The 8837-nt window shown below is 41.5% G+C and overlaps 1 protein-coding gene across 1 annotated transcript in view; it reads left to right on the top strand.

Annotated features, from left to right (window-relative positions):
- The first annotated feature begins 2104 nt into the window (after positions 1-2104).
- The window catches only part of LOC311016321 (NLR family CARD domain-containing protein 3-like), a 186106-nt gene continuing 179373 nt past the window's right edge, over positions 2105-8837 (top strand). Inside the window, exon 1 of the mRNA XM_084013950.1 lies at positions 2105-2131. The gene's annotated coding sequence lies outside the window, so the exon portion shown is untranslated. The remainder of the gene's footprint in view (positions 2132-8837) is intronic.

Below are 8837 nucleotides of genomic sequence, written 5' to 3'. Positions count from 1 at the left end.
ATTGGCTCTGCCGTTTCTTGTGTGATTGGCTGTCCCCGCTGTCACTCCATCTTGCTTGCACACCGGTCTGCTAGTCATGTCAGGAGTCCTACAGGAGTCCGCTACTGTGCGTTGGGAGTTTGTTCTGCCTGACATCAGCTCGAAGGATTGTAATATCAGAGGTTTCATTTACATTTACGTTTGAATCGGTGTCCGTGTGCGCATGTGCGTGCGTGTGTATGTGTGTTTGGTAATTAGACGCAGCCAGGATGTCTAAAAAAAGAAAAGTGGACATAAGAGACTTCTTTAGAAGTCAAAGTGTAAGTTACTCAAAGAAATGCGTTACACCCATCCTGCAACACCTTCACTGGCTCCCAATAAAGCAGCATATCCACTTCAAGATCCTCCTCATCATCTACAAAGCTCTCAATAATCTGGTCAATAACATGTATTATTATTATTGTTGTTATTATAACTATTGGATTAGAATTGGGTGATAATGTTTTTCTACATACTTTACAACCAGTCAAACCAAAAAAGGGAACAGTAAACTAAAAGTAGCAATAGAAAACTAGAAGAACTACTAGAAAACACAGTGAACTGAAAGAGTTAGAGTTTTAATAAAAAATGCTTGTGTCCCCCCCACCTTTGAAATCAAAATTTCGTCCTTGATCACGAGAATAAAGTATTGTGATAATTTCGTGTTCTGGCTTATATTGTGATGAATGAAGCTTAACTAGTGAAAATCTTGGAAAGAGAATTTCCTTAAATTGTATTTATTGTATCAGGATGAAGCAGCAGAAACCAGACTCACTCGGACCTGGACCTGGACCCAGCTGTGTGTCCATGAAGAGTGACCAGTCTATGGGTCACCCTATTCTTTTTAAAGCTGAACAAGCTGCTGATGGAAGGTAAGATGATTTGGCCCATACAAATAAAACCAACAATAACCATCAAGAGCCGTCACGCTAAGGACCTTAACGAGGCGTTGTCACACGTTTGATGGATTAATTACAAGAATAAATGCCTACATGCATGGGAAGTTAGCTAGCATAAATGTCGGTCGTTTGTTAGCATCGTAAAATAGTAGCAAATCTGCAACACCCTGGGACCTGGGCCTGAAACTGCCAAACACCTTCCACAATGCAACTTTCACCTCACATTACTTAGTTTTACAGCAGGATCATTTCTGTTTATTTGCATCACTCGTGACATTGCAGATAGAAGGGGGGGGTGACATATGTATCACGAGAATATAGTATTGTGATAATAACGTTTATTGATAATTCTGTGTTCTGGCTTATATTGTGATGTATGAAGCTTAACTATTGAAAATCTTGGAAAGAGAATTTCCTTAAATTGTATTTATTGTATCAGGATGCAGCAGCAGAGACCAGACTCACTCAGACCTGGACCTGGACCCAGCTGTGTATCCATAAAGAGTGACCAGTCTATGGGTCGCCCTATTTTTTTTAAAGCTGAACAAGCTGCTGATGGAAGGTAAGAAATGAAACTGAACTCTCCTTACAGGATGAATCAGGTCTAGACTAGCCCCTTAAACAATAGCTCCAAGTCCACCAGCCCTGAATCCTGCAAACTGTTAGGTGTTCTGAACCACGACGATATGAGAGAGAGACAGTGTCGTTTTCAGGTCTTGGTCCAAATCTTTGTAGTCCATGTAGGGGATGATCTGAATCTAGTGTCGACTCTCCTGTTGAATCCATTTGTTTTCACTTTGGTGAACAATCACTGAGACCAGAAGCTTTAACTGACCTCTGTACTTTTAGTTGTCTGAGAAGAAGAAGCCGTAAAGTTTGATGATAAGTATTAACCTCCGGTTCTTTTGTTGGAAGCCCAAGGATAAACCGAACTCTTCAGTTCACAGACAAAGTACTTATTCAGGTCACAGGTAAAGTATGGCAGCGCTGGGCTCGGAATGGCCGACCTCCAGCAGGATCTCAGTCAAAGCGAGCAAGATTTCCTGGTTCTGATCACATTTTATCTTCTTGGGCTGAGACTGCCCCGTACAGAGGTTGGACTTTTACACAACCGAGTCTTACAGGTCAGTTATCTCTGACGTGAACCTACAGAAATGTAATATGAAACATGTACAGGGTGTTTTTTTTAAAGCTGAACAAGCTGCTGATGGAAGGTAAGAAATGAAACTGGGCAGCCCTGTAGGAGAATACACTACCTAGAGTTCTCCTATGCTAAGACAGATGAAAGTTCTCAACCCAGCAAACCACCTGATATGCAGCAACAGTATGGGCAGCATCAAGGGGTGCAAGTACTCATGAGCTTTTGAGTGGCTAATATTTCTTTCTTATGGAGTTTGACATAGCAATAGAAAGCAGATGATGATTGGCAGCCCAGGGATTTAAGATTAGGTTGGCATTTATTTTATTTATTTATTATTTCAGGACAATGCACATTAATGAACATATACTAAAGTACACGTAAATGTGCCAGATTATAGCCCAGAGGCTAATTTCCATCTGTAGTCCAAATTAGGCAGGTTGATGTTGATGTACAGAGAAAACAGAAGATATACATAGTAAAACTAGCTATACAAAACAGCAAGAAACGGAAAAAAAGAAAAAACAGGACAATTCATTAGTATGTTTAGAGGTGGTTACATGCCTTGGCGTGGCTCTTGAAAGTGGCCTGAGTGGGACATTCCCTTATAGTTGGTGGTATTGTATTCCATAATGCACTACCTTTAATAGATAGTGCATTATGGCTAAAAGGAACCTCAACATCCGTGTTTACTATTGCTCTGGTAACTCGAGACTGTCGATATTTAATAAACTCTTGCAAAGGAGGTGGTGCCAGGCCATGTAGTACTTTATAAAACAGGCAGATAGAAGAGAATTTACAGAAATTATCAAAACTCAATAGATTATATTTCTCTAATATGTTGCAATGATGGTACGAGAGAGGTTTTTTAGTTTTAAGTGCCTTTTTGTACAAAAGCTCTACTGGTTTAAGGATGGTAGAGCTCAACATAGGCCAGCTGGTGATGCAATAGCTAAGATGCGAAAAATATCATTGCATGCAAAAACATTAGGGCAGCTGCATCTCACAAAGATCCTCTAATTTGCTTAAAATTATAAAGATTGAATTACATTTTTTTGGATATCATTTTTATATGTTTTTAAAAGAGAGACTGGAGTCTAAATCACACCTAAGTATTTAAAATCCTTAACAACTTCCAACTCTTCTGTGCCCAAGAACACCCCAGGTTGAGAAAGCACAGAAGAAGAAGGTTACTTAGACAAATATAGACAGACAGTTTTGCATTTAATGCAAGACATGATTTGTTGAGCCATGTTTGAATGTGTGTGAGAGTTGTTGAGAGCACACGTGCTGCCTCCTCAGGGTTTTTTGCTTTAGTAAAAATGACAGTGTCGTCCGCATAGAGCTGGACTTCGACATGTTAACATTGTTCAGGTAGATCATTAACATATAATGAGAATAAAATGGGCCCCAGTATGGACCCCTGAGGGAGTCCTACTGGGCAATCCATATAAGCAGAACTGGCCCCATCCACCACAGTGCATTTTTCTCTATGTGCTAGGTATGATTGAAACCAACCTATAATTTGATCAGAAAAATTGAAACGAGATAATTTAGTTAGCAGCACCTTGCGATTGACGGTGTCAAAAGCTCTTTTTAAGTCCAGGTATACGGCACCAACACATCTCTTTTTATCTAGCTGGCATTTTATTTTTTCCATGAACATGGCCAATGCAGTCTCGGTAGAGTGGTGTGGCCGAAACCCAAACTGCATGGGATGTAAAGGTGTTTGGCTATTGCAGAGGAATTCAATGATTTGTGTAGAGATCCATTTTTCAATTATTTTAGAAGTGATGGGTAAAATACTGATTGGTCTGTAGTTATTCATGTCAAATTTGTCCCCAGCTTTAAATACAGGAGTGATGGTGGCCAATTTCCACGCCTTGGGGACAATGGAGTTATTTATAGATAAATTAACCAAGTGCATGAGTGGGGGCGCTAGAACCTCCTTATGTGATTTTAAAAAGCTAGCGTGAAGCCCAAAATATCTTTGGCCTTGGAGTTGTTCAAGGCGGTTATGATCTCAATAACTTCTGGTTCTGTGATTTCTTGAATGTGGAATTTGGGATGAGCATTGTCAGTTTGAGTAGGAGCCTGCTGATCAGAGCCCTCGAAAGATGTGAATTGTTTCACCAAATTTTCTATAGATTTAATGAAGAAGGAGTTAAGCTCTTGAGACAGAATAGCAGGATCTCTCACCAATTGACTACTAATTTTTAATTCCAAGCCTTTGATTTCCTGTTTGGGTTGTTTTCCTGTCAATTTATTTATGTTCTGCCATATTTTTTTACTATTACCTCTGGCGTTTTCAATAATCTGTATAAAGAAGTTTGCTTTGGCCTTGCCTAATTCGGATGTCACTTTATTTCTGGCTCTTGTGAAGTTAAGTCGGTCTATATTAGTGATGTCCAAATGAAGCTTCAAGAAGCATTTTCTTTATTTTCTGAGCCCAATAGATGGCGCTCTCTGTTCAACAAAGGGTTGAAGGCCGATATATTTCCATTGCAATCAACCCTTTGTTGAACAGAGAGCGCCATCTATTGGGCTCAGAAAATAAAGAAAATGCTTCACGAAGCTTCATTTGGACATCACTATTCTATATTAAGTCCAGTTTTAACCGATTTTCTAAGTAGCTGATCCCTATGCTTTATTAGTTTTAAACAGGGAGGGTTTAGCCAGGGTAGAGAGTTGCACTTCTTTCTCCCATGGCGCTCCCTCCAGGAGAAAGAGAGGATAACCTCTTTAACTTTCGAGTGAAATAAGTCACTGCCAGCGTCTGCATCTTCACATTCTATTCCAAGGTCTATCCAGTCAATATCTTTCAGAGCTCTATTCACATTTTCTAGTCATAATAATAGTACGGTTGGTTGAAGTATGACATAGATTTTCTGAGCGTTTGACCTTACGAGAAAAAAAGATTGCATTATGGTCTGAGAGACAGGTTAACAAGTTGTGGGTGTTTGTGATTCTTTCCGGTTTATTGGTGAAAACTAAGTCAATTCTGGAATGAGTGCGGTGTGTAATTCTGGTTGGATGTTCTATTAGTTGAATGAGGTTGAAGTAATCTGTTATGAGTTTGAGGTTTTTCTATCTGTTTTGCTATGCTAATTGATGTTAAAATCGCCAAGGAGGAGGATTTCTTTTTTATGATTACATAACATAAGAAGTGCTTTGAGCTGGTCATAAAAATCCAGACCAGTAGTAAGTTTGCGATGGATGCAGATAACTGTCAGCGACATCTCTCTCGAAAGGGAGATGTTTACACCAATGCATTCAAGTGTGATGTTAGTGAGCCATTGAATCTCACTGCATTTCAGTGAGATAATGGTTCCTAGTTTAGTAGACCAGGCGCAGTCAGGGCCAAGCCGACGGGGTGTGTCCGCCTGGACTTTGCCAGTTTCGTGCACCGCGCAGGCTCGCGCAGGCACGCCTCCCGTCACTCCCACCCGCGCAAGTGGGAAAGAGGGAGGAGAAGAAGGCGTGAGTGGGAGACGAGGCGTGGACTGGGATTAACACAGCCGATTCAGATCTCCACCAATCAAATGAGCTCCTCTCCTCTCCTTTACTGCGCCAGGCGAGGTGCAGTGCAAGTTTCGTCACTTGACAACCCGATGACAGAAGCAGCGTGCCGCTCCCACCACGCTCATCACACGCTGTGCGTGCGTATAGTCATAATAATTAGGATGCCGATATTATATCACTATAGAAATTGTATGCACATTTTAGGCATGTCTATCACAAAACAGGGTCAGGGCGCACAGCAGTCGACATAACAGTGGCGGTGGCGAGAACCCACCTGCACAGCTGCACCGGATTCAGTGCCGCTCAGAGCAGCTGCAGCCCCAACTCCGGTTCCAGCTCACGGCAAAGTTGCGCGTTTCTCCATACTGCGGAGGCGCGAGACCAGGCACGAGCTGCTGTATTTTTTTTTAAAGATTTTTTCATCCATAGACGCACTTTATTGGCAGTGGATAGATATGAAAAACAGGAGAGAGAGAGGGAGATGTTTTGGTCCGAGAGGTCCAAGTTTCAGCTGTGTTAATTCAGTCAGGCTGAGTTTCCGTTACATGTGCCATCCGCCTTTGATCTGACGTCAGATGTGACGGGACAATCTATATAGATATAAATTCACGTGTTGATTCAATTAGTTGCATTAAATAGTGCTTGTTGTGATTATTTATTGCATTTAAATGTGCCTGGAACTGTGGAACTCCTGCCAACTTGATCTGGACGGCCTACGGAAGCGTACAACAATGGAAATGGCTCCAGAGAAATGAACTTTTTATACTTGGGAATAGCGATAGCGAAATCGAGAGATGCTAAAATCGATAATTTTGTGTTTATTTATTTGTTTAATTATTTATTTATTTTTTTATATAGTATTTCCCAGTGGCAACACCTATCGGGCTTACTTAGATGAGAGAAAAGGGGGATTTATACAGTGAACTATCATATATCCTACTATTTCTGGCTCTGGCATCGACCTGATACGTTGCACTAAGCCAGTGATAAGGTAATAAATGAAGCATCTATTAGGTTGCTTTGACAGAGCTTTGTAAAGACTCGGGACATTGACTGGAATGATCAATGGACCTGCATTTATATATCGCTTTTCTATTTTACTAGCTACTCAAGGTGCTTTACACTACATTCATTCACTTACACAAACCCGTTCACACACACACACACACACACACACACACACACACACACACACACACACACACACACACGATTCACTGATGGCAGAGGAGCCGCCTGTACATTAATCATTCATACGCATTCACACACTGATGGTACAGTATCTTGCCTAAGGACACTTCGGCATGTAGACTGGAGGAGCCGGGTTTCGAACCGCCGATCTTGGAGGACGACTCACTCTACCTTTGAGCCACAGCCGCTGCCGAGTCAAGGGATGTTTCCTGTATATTTCCCCAATTTTTGCAGGTCGGAACTTCCTAGGACACAGGAGGCTTCTGTGCACCAGATACACACGTTACATTTTTATTGAACTATATGCAGATGGGAGATTTATGACATGTAGGAAATTGCACCTGTTTCTTTGGAGGATGGTTTACAGAGTTGAACACTCAATATATTTTACTGGGGCTGAGATTTAGAGGTGGATCTTGCAAAGTTGATTTTGGACACAGGGAGGAGTGTGGGAGAAGGAACAGGCCAGGGTTTAATGGCCGTGGAAATGTCAAACATAATGGGTGACGTCACCATGACGACGTCCACTTCTGATCTACAGTCTGTGGTTTAGTGATTCTTTAAACTGGTTTTCTCCACAGAGTTCAGCAGATCTCAGAGGTTATGTTGACCCGGCAGCATCAAACACACCTGGACTCCATATTTATGGTGAGTACATGTACAAGCTCACCTTTCACTATTAACTACATCAACTACAGATTCAATGCTGAACAGGTTCTAGTGGTCTCCATGCTGCTCAGACCCACACATGAATCCCATGTTGGGTTCTTTAGAGTTCATGTTCAGTTTATCCTTCTGTTCCAGCTGCTGGAGGAGAACATCGGCACTTTTGTGAAGAACGAGCTGAAGAAGATCCAGAAGGTCCTGAGTCCAGATTACCCAGAATGCTTGGAGAGTGAGGACGAGGAGTTGTTGGATGGTGAGGATGAAGAGCAGAGGAGGAGCAGAGAGGCGTTTCAGAAGATCACAGTGCACTTTCTGAGGAGAATGAAGCAGGAGGAGCTGGCTGACTGTCTGCAGATCAGTAAGAGGATTTTAACAGATTTAACATGGTGGAAAGAAGAGAAGGATTCAACATGAAGAACGTCATATTTCTCCTAATAGGCTGCACACAACTTCATGTTTAGGTTCTCTGGTTGTCTACAGACCCGATTACAGCTGACATCATAAATATGTGTACGCATGTTGTCAACGTTTATGTCGTTTTGCTTCAACCATCCAGACGAGTTAGAAGCTTTAAACAGTGAATTTAAACTCTTAGTAGCATCTAAATGTCTGCTTGTTACGTGTTCGGTTGTCAGAATCGATATTCCAACAGACTCAAGTTCTACAGAGTTCAGACAGGATCACGACCGTTTCAGAGGAACAGGTGTTTCACTTCACCCAGTGACCGTGTTAACTGGTGACATTCAGCTAGGAACTAAATAGTTTGTATGTATGAAAATAAAAATGTATTTAAAACAGGCTTCTATGAGGACACCTCCATGTTTTCAATGGTGGCGTCTCAGCTTGGAGGATTAGAGTACACCAGGATATTTAGAAATTCCAATGGTACTATTTTCAACACCGTCATCAATACCGTCTCTTTCTATGATGCTGTATTGTGATGTGTTGAAGTGACCAGCAGACGCCACCAGGGGTCATTCTCTCTCTTTTGTTGCCATAAAAATCTCATTCTGGTGAATTTTCCTTTCAAAACCGAAACGGCACATTGAGGCGATACAAGAGGCTCTTTATTTCTAGACTGACTCACTGAGCTTTACAGCTGCAGTTCAAAGGGTTATATATCCTTCCAGTTCTGTTTATCTTGTAAATGTATTTATTTTACTTCTGTTGGCTTCATCAGGTGCACCTGATTGATTTTGTCTCCAATAGTTCTGATTTAATCATGAAAGAAGCTCATGAAGTCACTACTACTGAGGACTATAGGAATACATGGCTCTAACACATGGCTTGTCATAGACTGTAAAAGGGTCTGTAGGATCCACTAACTGGGTTCCTTTGTTGTTTATTCAGGAACCGCTGGTCCAGTGTACCAACGTAAACTCAAGTCTAACCTCAAGAAGAAG

Source organism: Eutrigla gurnardus (assembly GCF_963514095.1).
Source record: "Eutrigla gurnardus genome assembly, chromosome: 7".
NCBI classification, from domain to species: Eukaryota; Metazoa; Chordata; class Actinopteri; order Perciformes; family Triglidae; genus Eutrigla; species Eutrigla gurnardus.
This window is presented reverse-complemented; position numbering and strand designations above follow the sequence as displayed.